The sequence below is a fragment of the Vigna unguiculata genome, chromosome 6 (assembly GCF_004118075.2).
Source record: "Vigna unguiculata cultivar IT97K-499-35 chromosome 6, ASM411807v1, whole genome shotgun sequence".
Taxonomy (NCBI): domain Eukaryota; kingdom Viridiplantae; phylum Streptophyta; class Magnoliopsida; order Fabales; family Fabaceae; genus Vigna; species Vigna unguiculata.
Genome location: NC_040284.1, coordinates 5,955,589 through 5,971,620, shown reverse-complemented (window position 1 = coordinate 5,971,620; position 16,032 = coordinate 5,955,589).

Below are 16,032 nucleotides of genomic sequence, written 5' to 3'. Positions count from 1 at the left end.
TTTCTCACTCATTCTTCTCCCTCTCACCAATTAAGCCTAAAATAAATATAAAAAAAATGATAAAAACGAAATTAACTTAAATGTAAATTTTAATAGCCATCACTACATATAAACTGCTACCTTTCTGGTTTCTAGAGAATTTCTACAGTTTCTAGATCATTTAACCACTTGGCAAAATAGTAAAACATAAGAATAATATTCAATCTAGCCAAGATTCGAACACACATCCTTCCTATCCATTAAACACATGTACACCAACAAACTATCACATGATTCATGTTAATTCACACATACATACAAGCTTAAATCATGCTTCCACAGTCATAATATATTGGTAAAATAAAACACAATTAAAATATCACACTAGTGGCACATACAAGAATCAAACCTAAGTCCTCTCAACACAACTAAGTGCTCTCAACCACATGAGCTAATACTATTTGTTGTCTAAGACTTGTCAAGAAATTCTCTTAGGCTATTCTCAACCCATAATTACTTGTACTTTATTAGTTATTATTTATATGAATTTCCTAGGTCTTACACACAACATAGAGAAAACAAACCACACAAAAAAAAAAACGAAACTTTTGCATGAAACAATACTAGGTTAGTAATTCATAATCAAGCAAAGACATAATCAACACTCCTACTCATTTCGTATCACATGCAAGTTTCAAGCATCAACCAACAAACGTGTATAAGAACAACGAAAGAATTAACTTCCCCTACCTGGTGTAGTTCCTCCTATACGTGTTTCTCCCCTCTTCTTTCACTCTCCTCGGGTTCTCTTCAACCTTTGCTTTACCGTTTTGTTCTCCTCCTTTCCTCTCTAACCATACAAGGAAAAACATCTATATCTCTAGTAGCCGCAGCCGTCCTCCCTTAAAACCCTAACATTCAAAACCCTTTTTTTTCTTTCTATCATTCCTATTCTATTTATATTTTAAAATTAATAACCTAATATTTGGCGTTATATTTCTTTCCGTTTTTCTAAATATTATCTTAAAAAATCTATATATAGAAATCATACAATAAGCACCGTAAAGAACCCACGAAATTGTTCTTGCTACATCCACACAGTGACCAAACGGAGAGAGAGTAAAAGGATTTTCGTGGGCCCCACCATGAAATTAAAAGAAAAGAGAGAAAAACATAACACCAACTTGGTGGAGTGTTTTTGATGGAATGTACTTGGTTGGGTTGAAAGGTTTTGTGTTTGAATCTTGTGGATGCCATTAGTATGATACTTTAATTTTTTATTTTGTTTTTGCATATTATGCATGGTCGTGCAATAGGGTATTATATTTGTGTATGTGTATGAAATGTCATGAAACATGTAATGGCTTGTTGGTTGTGCACTTGCTAGGTAATTGTGTTGATGAGAGTTTGAACCTTGGCTTGCACTAAATAGTTTTTTTTACTCATTATTAGTTTTTGCTACGTTGGTGGATCATCCATGAACCCTACTCGTCTTTAAGGGAGTTAGAGGAGTGGGAGTTATGGAATTTTAAGGGTAGACCCCATGATAATGCCAATTGAATGGAAATTAACATTATTTTCGTTTTAATTATTTTATCAATTTATTTTAGGGCTGAAAAAAAAGTTAAAGAGGGAATTAGTGAAGGGGGGAGGGAGTTTTCGTGTGGATTTTTTAGAGCACCAAAAGGAGACCTAAGGAGAACTTAGAGGGTTAAGAAGGGCCTTGGGATTAGAGTTGAAGGTGGAAGCTTGTTCCGAGCAAGGAGAAGCATCTAGGAGGCCATTTTTAGTGTGAGCAAGGGCGGAGCAACGGGAAAAAAAGGTAAGGGGAACTGTATTTTCGTGTTTCCATGATTGTATGTTGTCTCTTAGCCATTTAATTTATGTTTTCTTCATGACCATATTTTTTGGTGTCCATGTGTTGCATAAAAAATGTATGTATGTATTTTGATGGGGCCAATTGAGTATGTATGGATGTTGGAAGCATAACTGGTTGAGTTTTTATGCTTTTGAATGGGTGGGTCACGTCTTTGGGGTTTGGGTAATTTTGCAGGTGGAGAAAATGAGGTTCTGCACATGAACTTCTGGTGCACTGTCGGGCGACAGTTTGGAATCGCTAGGCAAAGCCTGCGATGCCTAGTGCGTAGCAGGCTTCGCTTTTGGTTGTTGTGTGATGGTGCATTGTGGTTTTTGTTTGAATGTGCACCTTTGATTTTTTGTAATTTTATACATGATAGATGAACCTTTGCTAAATTATGCATGTTTGAGTGTCTTTAAATTGACCAAGTCTCTGGTTTTGCTTTCGCTAGGTATTAAGCTCCAGTCGCTGTGCGACGACATTTATTGTAACATCCCTAATGAAAATTACTTAATTAAAATAAATAAAAAAATTTAGAAAACCAAACAACATAATTTTTATTATTCCCAAACGCAGGAAAATTCAAATTATTTTATTTTACCAACGGGCCATAATCTAAACATAACTAAATAATAATCTTATTTACAAGTTCTTAAAATCCAACATAATGAAATAACATCATAAAATCCCTATATCAATAGCCCCCAAACTAGCCCTCTCTCTGTCTCTATGGATGACCAGCATCACCTGTAGCATCATCTGTTCCCGTGTAATAAATTACACGATCATCGCCAAGCACAAACAGAAAGGGTGAACTTGTAAATAATTAAATAACATATAATATAACATAATAAAAGTAATACAACCCCATCTGATTCATTCAAGTTAGTTCTTGGTCAAGACTTTAATCCCCAAGGCTTTTCAACCTTAACAATACACAACATAGTTAGCCATGGACTCAGGATTTATGATGCTCACACGAACCTGCTCGCTCGTGGTCCTACCTCTACAAACCTCCCCGCTCGTAGTCCTACTCTATGGACCTACCCGTCCGTAGTCCAACACACGTGATCCACTAGCTACGTACCTCCTCGCACACAACATCTCTCAAGTATGAGCACATAACATACGAACCTACCTCGCTCGTATCCCCACACGAGAGTAATTGGATATGAACCTCCCCGCCCATATCATCACGTGTCCACCACCATCCATGAACCTACCCGCTCATGGCAGAACATCTCCTGATCCAAGTCCGCATCAATGCGTACAAACAACACACACAAGCCAAATAACTGCAACACTATCACTTGGCGCAACCTAAGCGCCGCTAGGCGAAATGAACGTGTAGACCACTTGGCGGGACACCCTTGCCGCCAGGTGTAAGACCCGTGGAATTTAATTAATTAAATAAATAAGTAATTAATAAATACGGGTAGTGAGAGCTTTTATGGCATTTAATATTAATTGATGTGATGTGGAGAAATACTAGCTCAATTGGTTGAGAGTACTTTGTTATGTGAGAGGGCTTGGGTTCAAGTTCTATGTAAGTCATTTGTGTCTTATTTAATTATTATTATTTTTTTATAATATGCTTGATCATGTTAAGTGATAATATAATCATAGAATTATATTAACCATCACAAAAGATGAATTTGTTGAGTGGTTATGCATTGATGTGACATTGGCATGGTTATGGGTTTGAAGCTTGGTGAATCAAATTAGGCTTTATTTTAGTCAAGTTTAGTTTTGGCATGAAGGTGAAAGGGCAAGGAAACCCTAGCAGCCAAGGGGGTTGGAAAACCATTATAGAATGGCCAATGAATGACAATTAAACTCAAGTTTAATGGTATTTTCGTTTTATACCATTTATCTCTTATTAAGACCACAATTAGTGACCAATTAAGAGAAAAAAAAGTGGTTTTAAGGATTGTTATTGTGGCATAGCCATAGGAATACGAAAATTGAGAGTGTTAGGTGAGCATTGAGGGAAGAAAGGAGTTGCATTGAGATAGAGTCAAAGGAAGATCATTTGTGATCAATAGGGAACTCACAACAAGTCCAAAAATGAGCTAAGGAAACCAGGTTAGGGGAGCTGGACTACGCTAATTTTACATGTTTTAATTAAATGCATGATGTATTTAATGAATATATGTATGATTCCCCTCTACCATGATCAATTTTTGTGTTTCTGAAAATTTTCAGAAATCGCCTGGCGGGCTACTCGTAGCTACTAGGCGACGCATCCCAGTTTTAGTGTTTTTTGGGTTCCTTTGAGGAACCGCCTGGCGGTGAAGCCCTGTACCGCATGGCGGCACAAGCCTGCAACCTAGTTTCTGGGTTTCTTAATGAACTGCTCGATGGTCAAATTAGATGAACTGCCCGGTGGTCGAATTGACTCAATTGTTATGTTTTTATTGTTTTGGGAGGATTCTGATCGCGGAGAAACCAAGTTCTAATGGCTTGAGAATAATTAGAAATTATACGCCTTTGAAATTTGTGGAATTGGTGGTCAAATTGGATGAACTGATATGAGCATGAATTTAGAGTTGATGATTTGGGGTTATCCCAAATTACATAAAGTTGAGTAGTAATTGTTATGAAAATTGTATGTATTGGGAAATTTAGGAATAAATCATGAACCTAAATAAGAGAGTGAAGCTTATTGGATCGTTAATTGGTTTAAAACAAGAATAGTTGGAGTTGAATGGGTTGAGGTTCGCAGGTGTAGAGAAGAATGTTGGGGTTTCTGGAATAGCAGGAACCGCCTGGTGGCACATTGGTTACCGCCAGGTGCCATACCAGAGATGCGAAAGGTGCTCTGATTCACGAAAAATGTTGTTTTTTGTAGTTTTGACGGAACAGGAACCGCCCGGCGCTGGCTTTGTACCGCCAGGCGCAAGGTTCCTGATTTTTGGGCGCTAGGCGCCACCATGTTTTTCTTGTTTGTGCAGTTTTCGTAAACCTGAATTTCTCGGTTCGTTAACCGTCCGATTTAGGTGAAATTTTGACAGGTGGTCCATAACATGTATTTCTTCACTTTGAACGATGGAGATTTTATTTGGACGTCATTAGCAAGAGATATATGTTATCCACGATTGCTGGTTTCATAGTTTATTTTGTAAGCGAATTGATCATATGTGCGTATAAAATAGTTTATGGAACGTTAAGAGGTACTACAGGGAGCTATCATAAGTAATGTAAATATTAAAGTGCTGGTTGGACCATAAACGAATATATATATATATATATATATATATGTGTGTGTGTGTGTGTGTGTGTGTGTGTGTGTGTGTGTATGTGTGTGTGTGTGTGTACGGGTTTGAGGTGGGGAACACATGGATGTTACCTAACTGTTTAGAGCCTTTAGAAGGGAATAACTTTGTGGCAAGGGACTGAAATAACATGGTTGGAGTTTGGGATACCCTTACATGTATATGAAAGTAGCACATGGGTACAGGGAATTGTTATAGTAATAGAGGTGGAAATTTTGTTGTAGCCCTGATGCGCTATGTAACATCCCTAGGGAATATTACTAAAAAAATAAATATTAAAATGAATAATTTCATTAAATAGTCATCTCAAAAAAAAAATCCCAACACGGGAAAATTTTATTTCATTAAGTTAGCGCGCCAAAACTCATAACCAATTCATAAAGTGTTACAAGTTCCCAAAAAAAATTACATTTAAAACATAAATTACAATTTACTAAAATCCTAGCACAACTCCCATGCTAGCCCTCACTCCGCCATCTGAGCATCCTCAGCACCACCTGTATCAACATCTGCTCCCGTGTAACGAATTACACGATCATCGCCACACACAAACAGAAAGGGTGAGCTGAGAAAATAAAATGATAAACATGTAATCACAGGATAGATCATTTACCCATCTTAATCATTATCTATAAATCTTGGCCAAGACCCTAACCCCCAAGACTTAATAGTCTTCAAGTCTCACAATTTGTTAGCCTTGGACTCGGGAATCTGATGCTCACACGAACCTGCCTGCTCGTGGTCCTGCCTCTACGAACCTCCCCGCTCGTAGTCCTGCTCTACGGACCTACTCGCCCGTAGTCCAACACATGTGATCCACCAGCCCCCGTACCTCCCCGCACGTGGCATCTCTCAACGTGAGCACGGAACATACGAACCTACCCGCTCGTATCCCCACGTGAGAGTAACTTGATATGAACCTCCCCGCTCATATCATCACATGTCACACCATCCATGAACCTACCCGCTCATGGCGCAGCATCTCCCGATCCAAGCAAAGCATCATCGTCAGTCAAAACAACACACACAGCTCATAACCTGCCACGCAAGCGCCTGGCGCACCAACCAGTACTGCCTGGCGAAACAGGTTCAGACCGCCTGGCGGTGAGACGTGAACCGCCAGGCGCCAGCGCCCTTCCAGCGCCACTGGATTCCATACACCGCCTGGCGGAGCACTTCCTTACCGCCAGGCGCCCCACGATGCAGGGACCTCTGTAGTGGTTTCTATCGCCTGGCGCACACTCCCGTGCCGCCAGGCGCTATACCAGTGACCACACACTGGATAATATTCTTACATAGGTCAGTGTGCACGAACTTACCCCACTAACAACACAAAGTTAAGCATGTTCCCTTAGTATTCAACTCCAAATGAAGAATTAGTGGCACCCCACTCTTGATCCATTACTATGGTTCACATCCTAAGTCACCCTAGTCATGATTTGACATTCAACAACTTTAATATCACCTCCTCTTAGGGTCTATTTAGTTAACACTCTTTTCACTTAATCCTGTACTCTCACTCTGGTATTCCTTAACACCAAACTGTTATTACCACTTCATCACACTACTATGCTCCATTCATTCATGGTAGTTCAGCTTACTCATCTACTTGTACCTCTAAATTCCCAATCCATCTTTCCCAGCGACCTACTCTAGTGAAAGACGCATAATTCAGTCTTCCCTTAGCCTGCTTCCCCCGCACTTCAACGCCACTCATACCCTAAATATCATTAAGTCACAATCATCTTGACTCTTATAATTGATCAACCCATATATTCTTACCACAACCAATGATTATAGATCCCACATCCCTAGCTTCCTATTTTAATTATCTTTTCATGTCCATTTCATTCACAACTCATTCGCAGTCTAGTTCTTTCCTCCGACAACCTCGCCAATTCTCCCAACATCCCTGTGACGTTGGTACCGCCTGGCGGCCAATGAGAATCCGCCGGGCGGCGCATCAGTCTATGGGTACAGACCCAACTTTCTGCACTCATGAACCCTTTTCCACACTCGCAAATTTAGTTCTCTTATACAATAGGATTTCGTGCTAACACGTTCCCAGATTTTCTAGTCCTCAATACTTACACACCCATCAAACAATGATATTACCCATTCTATTAGGGATTCTCCGTGCCCAACTCACTATATATAATCATAAACACTTAATACCAAGCATATCATCACATACAACAATGTATCCAACATACCATTCGAAAGAAAACGTCAACATACCACGAAAAACACGAAAATATATCGGAAACAGTATCATACAGCCTGCACCGCCTGACGGGTCGGACTCACCGCCAGGCAACTCAAACACCAACACCCAGAATTGAGTAAACTCCGATGCACCGCCTAGCGGCACATACATGCCCGCCAGGCGGTTTCTGGGCAGATTTCCCAGAATTCGCAAACAACAGCACAATTCATCACGAAAACTCATCCAATCCAATCGATTTCAGCGCAGTACATCATTTATGAATCAAAAACATTAAAACAAATCCCCTTACCTGGATTCTTGGCCCAAATTCGAATAGGTGTGCTTACACCTTCACCAAACCTTCTCTAGCTTTGACTTCCCACTCCAACCTTTTCAATTTCATTACTGCCTCACTCTATCAGCCCCCAATCCTCTGAAAACAGATTTCTCTTATGACAACCACGACCCTAAATGCTATTTTTTCCTCTCTTTTAACCCTATCTCTCACTATCACTCTCACTTATTACCCAAATTAAAGGTGCTAAGTGCTAAAAACGAAAATGCCTTAAGTGTCCTAGCTAATGACCACTCATGAACCACTATTGAATGATTTCCTACCCATTGGGCTGCCTTCATCTGCAGCTAGGTTTTTCCACGTCCCTTCAATACCATGCAACCCAAAATTGTCAAAAAGAAAATTAGTTTTGTTCTTAGCAAGGATTGAACCCACAACCAACCAATTAACAATTTAAATACATAACCACTCAACCAACACATATTTCATGATGACTTCCCCAATTTTAAGGGTTTATCATCATCCAAACGAGTTCAATATATAATCACACAAAAACACATAATTTAAATAACATTCAAGCGGCACACATAGGACTCGAACCCAAGTCCTCACACACAATAAAGTACTCTCAACCACTTGAGCTAGTACCTTTCCATGTCATAGCTCCCCGCATTTATTGCTTTAAATATTCTCATTATCCGTCCTAATTAAATAATTAATTAAATAACTATTTAATTTTCCCGGATCTTACACGCTAGCTGGCGCCGAGAGTGCTGCGCCAGGCGATACCGTGAAGCAATAGTGTTATGCTTGAGCTCGGGATAGGGGTTTAGCACGTGGCATTCCTTGAGTTGTGGCTCAGAATGACATCCCTCGAGTTGAGCTCAAGATGGCAGATGAACACGAGGAACTCTTGAGTTGAGCTCGGGTTGGCGAGTGTTGCCGGTGTGAGTGTGCTGGTGTGGCCAGTACGGATGGGTCCATATAGATTGCCATCCTTAGTAATTAGCTGACGAGTTTGGTAGTCTTGGGACATTATGAACTATGTTCGTATTTGGGAACTCCACTTGGCGTTACGGTGTATGATCCATAGCATGGTTTCCCGCACGTGCTCTGTCGGTTGTGACTGATACGTATGGCTGCAAAACATCTTGAGGTACTCACAAGAAGACGTAGAACACGAATAACATGGTTGTGGCCATGTGGTATGGAATCAAAGGAAGGAATTCCTTTGGTGTGTTTGTGTGATATATATACTTGTGTTTGGCGATGATTGTGTACGCGGTATACGGGAGCAAATGATGTTGTAGGTGGATCTGGTGAGGCTTAACAGCGGAGCGGGGAATACTCATGGGAACAGTTTTATAGAGTTTTATCATTTATGATTTTGGAATAAATTTGTGAACTATTATGAGACTGTTTTGGTATTTTATTGAATTTTGAGAAGATTTGAACTTAGAGTTATCTTTATTATGAAATAAATTATTTGAAATTTCTCGCGTTTTTGGGAAATGGATTTATAATAAATGTGATTTTATTTTCTTATTTTATTTTATTATTTAAACCCGTAATATCCGGTCGGGATGTTACACCAGGCGCCAGGCCTCTCACAGACCCCATGTTTAGGGTTCATCGCCTAGCGGAACACACCTTGCCGCCAAGCGCCACACGGTGCAGGGACCCCCTCGCTGGTCCTATCGCCTGGCTGGGATTAGCAGGCCGCCAGGCGCCACACTAGTAGCACAGATTTTTCTGGTTTATGACACCCATTAGATTGTCCTGTACTCTCAAAATACCTCATAAGGTATTAACATACTCTTCAGTTACGGTTAAATTCGTGATACCTTGCAGTCCTCATATTGTTCAAGTGCCTATTATTCATAATTGTCACTTCCCTTATTCAATACCTAGGATTCTTTAGGCTTTCTATCGTATCCAATGACTTAATCTAACTTAGGAAATTGACACATGGTGCAATATTCCAGAGTACACAATCTGCATAAATCACATTGCAACAGTAACACATGAGCAACCCCATTTAACTTTCACCCCATGCTTCACAATCTGTGATTTATACCTTAACTCACTATTGCATGACAATCACACATATCACATGTACACCTAAGAAACTTATTCTTTCCAGAACCTGAAGTTTTAATTAGAACTAATATTGTCCCTTTCTTTCATTACCATTCTTACATTAAGCACTTGACATAAGCATACCATCATACCTCTTAAATATCCTCTTTCTTAGTTAATATATATATATATATATATGTATGTATGTATGTATCACTCATTCACGTTTCTCACTTATTTCTTATCACAATTCGTTTCCCTAGCTCTTTCTCGTTGCCAACCGCTTAAGTTCGCGAAACTAGGCTTGCATCTTGTCATCGCCAGGCGACAAATGGGGCGCCGCCAGGTGGTGTATTAGCACCTAGCAGAAACCTCAATTTTTCCATACCTACGAGTAACTCAGCCCCTTTCCAAAATTTAACCCATTGCTAAATGAACCAAAACACATTGATTCGCATATACTTCATTGAACTTCCTTCCCAATTCAGTTCTTAATTTTCAATTGACCCTTACTCTTTGGAAATCAACTCCAAATCACTTCTCTCCAATACCCGAACATATGTTCATGATTTATCATGCACGATTCTTGTCTAAAGTGTCACCACACCCGCAATCATCATAAATTTCATAGTAGTAAATCACCCAAATGATTTACACAAACCAATTCCAGAAATCACACTGACTCCCGCACAAACAACATAAAAAACAACCAAACAAAGTACATGTGTGTTGCCTGGCGGGTATCCCAAGCCGCCTGACGGTTCATAGCCAAACCCAGTAAACTGGGCAGAAAAGAGATGCATCGCCTGGCGGCACACTCATGATCGTCAGGCGGTTTCTGGACCGAAGCATAGAAACTACGAAAAACAGGGTAAAAAAGAGAGAATTTCATGCAATATGTCATGGTAATGTTAAACACATTATTCACAAATCAAAATGGATAAGAATAGCTCCCCTTACCCAGACAATTCTTGCTCAATTTGAAATCCTTGTTCTTCTTTCTCACACCTTCTTCCCTTTGCTTCTAAGAACCATCACAATTCCTATTCTTTGTTTTCTCCACGAACCAGAACTTCTCACCAACACTCTCTGCAGTTTTCTAGCCTATTTTCCTCTCTTTCTCTCTTCTTCACTTCTATTTTAATTACTTTAATTAAAAAAAAACAAAAATCATTATGGTAAGGTTTCTAAACCATTAGTCTTCATTAACTTTATGGTTTTCCAGACCTTATGGTTGCTTCCTCTAACAGCTAGGGTTTTCTGACCCTTCTCATTCATGCTAAACGAAAATTTGGCAAAAAGAATGTTTAATTCATTCTAAGCAAGGTTTGAACCCGCAACCATTCAATCACAAGTGCATAACCAATTCAACAAATTCATGTTTCATGATAATTCTTATAATTTTAGGATTACATTATCACTAATCCCATTCAAACATAACATTAAAATAATAAAGAATTTAAAATAACATACAATTGGCATACATAGGACTAAAACCCAAGTCCTTTCACACAATTAAGTACTCTTAACCATTTAAGTTAGTACTTTTCCACATCACAACAATTTGCATTAAATGCCATAAAGGCTCCTACTACCCGCATTTATTAAATAATTATTTAATTAATTATTTAATTTTCTCAGATCTTACACTATTTTTAAACCACTATTACTTTTAAAATATGATTTTCTAGGATTTTACATAATGAGGTTAGGCTAAAGGTATATGTAAGGGAAGCAAGGCTTGAATCCGGAAATGTGAAAGGAATGGGTGTGGAAAGTGTTGAGTTCAAGTGCAGAACTTTTTGGATATTCAATATTTATTCCAACACTCTTACTCAAATTTCCTTGCTTTTGTTTCACACTTTTTCTTTTTATTTTTTGTTTTATTTTTCAACTTTGTTCTAGCTTTTTTCATGATTTTTATTTGAGTCTCACCTAGTCCAACCATTTTTGTTTTCATTTCTAAACCTTTAAAGATCACACATCCCCACACTTGAACTCAACACCATCCTATAACTTGTAACGTCCCATTTAATTAATAAACGTAATTAAAGGAAGCGTCACACAAAGATAGTACAACAGTGTAGTCTTGGGGTCTTAAACACAACCCCTACAATATCCTAGGCACACCACGATGCCAAAACTAAATCAGTTACAGCATTCAACAGTACCCAAAAGGAAATTAAAAGACAACTAGTACATGGGCCATAGCCTAGAAAAAAAGCCCATAAAGATATAGATCCAGTCCAAGCGGACTATGTAGCGGAACCTCCATCACCCTTAGGGGTGGGCAAAAAATTTAATTTTCTTGATCCAATCCACTTTTGCTCCAATCCACTCCATTTATAATCCATTTTATTAAAAATCTAATCCATTTAAAATCCATTTAATGGATATGGATTCCAATCTAATTTACATTTTATATATCTTATGGATTGGATATCCATTTTATAAATCAAGATTTTTAAATATGGATAATCCAAAAAATCCAATCCAAATTTTCAATTTAAATTTTTAGTTGGGTTAGACTAAAGGTTGAGATGAACTGTGCTAAATTCAGATTTGGATGGGCCTTGCTCGACGACCTATACGGATCAAACAGGCCCGACAACCATAAGAGGTTGGGCGGGCCTAAAGATATGAACGAGATAGGCGGGCCCGACAAACCGAACGAGTCGATCAGGCCCAATGACCTGATGAGTCACGCGGACCCGAAAACCCGAACGGATCAGGCAGAACCAATGACGAAAACAGGTTAGGCAGCCCAAAGACCCGAACGAGTCGGGCAGGCCCAAAAACCTGAACAGGCCTGACAACCCGAACGGGCCCGAAGACCCGAATGGGCCGGATGACCTGGCAACCTGAACGGGCCCGACGACCCGGATGGGTCTGACGACCCGGATGGGCCTGACGACCCGAACGGGCCCGACGACCCAAACGGGCCCGACAACCCAAACGGGCCCAACGACCCGGACGGGCCCGATGACCCAGATGGGCCTGACAACCTGGATGGGCCTGACTACCCAAAAGAGCCCGACGACCCGGACGGGCCCGAAGACCCGTACGGGCCCGACGACCCGGATGGGTCTGATGACCTACACGGGCCTTACGACCCGGATGGGCACGACGACAAGAACGGGCCGGACGACCCGAATAGGCTCGACGATCCGGACGGACATGACAACTTGGACGACCCTGACGGGCCTGGCGACCTGGATGAGCCTGACGACCTACACGGGCCTTATGACCCGGATGGCACGATGACACGAACAAGCCCTACGACCCGGACAGGCCCTACGACCTAGACGGGCTCGTCGTCCCGGACGGGCCCTACGACCCGGATGGGCCCGACGACTCAAACGGGCCTGATGACCTTGATGTACCTGACGACCCAGACGGCCCCACGATTTGAACGTGCCCGACTACCCGATTGGGCCCGACTATTTGGACTTTTCCGTCCTGGTCATCTGGCCCGTCTGGGTCGTTGGGCCCATTCGGGTCGTCCGGCCTGTTCGCGTCGTCGAGCCTGTTTGTGTTTTCAGGCCCGTTCGGGTTGTCGAGCCCGTTCGGGTCATCGGAACCGTCTGGGTCGTTCGAGTCGTCGGGCCCGTCTGGATCGTCTGGGTTGTCGGGTCCGTCCAGATCGTCGATCTCATCCGAGTCATTCGGGCCTTAATGACACAAGTTTTAAGAAATTCAATTTAAATTTCTTTTATTAAAAATGGATTCTGGATTTTAAACTTGATCCAAATATTTGGATTGGATTTAAATCTTGATCCAAATATTTGGATCTGGATTCTAAAAAAATCCAAACTACTTTTGCTAAAAAAATTGATTTGGGTCAAAAATCTAATCCAATTATTTGGATATAAAATGGATGTGGATTGGATCATTAAATATCCAATCCATGCCCACCCCTAATCACCCTGATGATTTCGGGGAGTTCTCACCTCTACTCACATCAACAAGTTGATAATCATTGCAAAAGAAAAGACCACACCACAGAACATACAATAACAAATAGTAGGGTAAGCTAGAGCACAAAATAATTTCATCATGCAATCAGAAACACTTTCGCAGTCAACTATACATACAACACCCAAGCATGTTATGACTTTCAAACCAATACATTAACACTCGATTCGACTCATCCAGATACAAATAATCTGGTCGGATTCAGCGGATGCTTGCACTTGTGGTGGATACCTTTGCTCATCCCCGAGCTGCTCACCCCCGAGCTATGTTTTACAAGTGTTACAATGAATGAATCACCCCACACAAGGTTAGCCCTTAATGAGTTTCAGGCCTCCTGCTACTTTCACCACAAGATTTAGTCCGCTCTAAGTGAGACTAATTGACTCCTTAGAGTGTCAGGATACAATTCTTACCTTGAATCCTTTCCAAATTATATAGATGGGGCACCACCATGGACACCCACTAATAGGGGCCATGGAATTACGTTCCGTCCACTGAAGCACGACCCTAAAATCTCACCTAGAGATCTCAAGGATTTACGCACTGACCATTGACCAATCATGTTCAATCAATCAAGAAAGACCTATCATGCATATATATATATATATATATATATATATATATATATATATATATATATATATATATATATATATATATATACACACACACACACACATTATATCAACCTTTATAACCAATCCTTTTCATGTTCCATATCAACCCATACCAATTCATCATACTCCATCCATGAATAGAGAATTCCAACTCATCTCATTACCATGCCACTTTAATACCAACCATCTCATTAAAATCACATGCTAAGTTCATACCAAACCCATCATTCACAAATCATGAATCACATTACTCATGCATAATCATTGGTCTCATGCTTTTAACACAATACATAAATCCAAGCAAGTATTAACCATTCAATATTTAAGGAAACGATCAAACATCACACTGCTCTCGCCCAGCTCCTCGCTCAGGCTGAAGGGTCTCGCTCAAGCGAGAGACTCTCGCTCAGGCGAGCCCCATTCGCCCCTTCGCCTGAGCGAGGCGCACGCTCGCTCAAAACAGCGTAGGTCGCCTGAGTGACTACGCGCGTAAAGTAACATGGGCGAGTCTCTGTTGATCTCGCCTAGGCGAGACATGCTCGCTTGGGCGAGAAAACCATGCCCACCACTGTTCTCTCGTGCAACAGTCCAACAATACCACTAAACCAATGCAATAACATCTTATAAACTCACAGTAGCATGTCATCTAATCAAATCATGCAATATCATCAAGCAATCACGAAAAATCACAGATTTAGAAAAAACCCTAACTTCCCTTACCTGAAAATAAGCTAGTAGACTATCCTTACACAACCTCGACACCGAACAAAAGAGCGCAGCAGCTTTAGGAACAAAGATAAGTGGTTGGAAGGAAATAGTGGGACAAAGCAGAACGGATTATTGAGATGAGCCTTAAGGAAATGTCAAAAATGAAGCTAGAGGAACACCACTACGAGTTCAGAAGCAACTTACATGGAGAGGAAGAGCTTGAGTTCGCTTGGGGAAGTTGATGGCTAACCCTAGCAGAGCGTTCTGAAAAGGAAGAGGGGCAACATTTTAGGTTCTGTTTTGCAAGAATGAGGTTGAAAAGGAAACCCTAGCAGCTTTAGGGGCCTTAGCACCCTATGGGCCAGCCCTTAGGCCCAATAGATTAAGGTCAGCCCTTAAACATTAGGGCAGAAAATAAAACTGGACCTTACATAACTCATCCTAATTCACTTCACATCTCTAGGATAGGGTGTAAACTTGGTTTTTTAGGAAAAAAGTTGTTGTCAGAATTGACGTCAATTATGGTTGAAATTTAGGGTGCAATGGTGATTTTACAGGGTAGGCTTTATTTTGCAAGTGGTTGCATAAATAATGGCCTATATCACATCAACAAGTCACATTCCATGACCAGTTATGCAAAGAAACAAAGGAAAAATTAGGATGCCACTTTCATGAATAAATGCACACATAAGAATGAATTTAGGCTTAATACTCTCCATGGTCAAATATGTCAAAATTGTTCATGCTACAAACTTTTCATGTAAGAACCACTTTGAATCAATGCATTGGAGTAAAAGAGATGATTGAAATGTTCATTCACTCTAACTAAACCTTCTACTACCACATATAACTTAAGACTTAGGCTACAAAAGAGAGAAAAAATTGCAAATTTGCAAATATTGGTAAAAGCAGAACTAAAAGCTACCCAACAAGATGAAAATCACAAAAGAAACCTAAAGAACAATGCAAAACTAGAATTCTACCTAAAACAAAAGTTTTCACTACTCAAAACCTCTAAAAACATCCTAAAACTAAGCTAG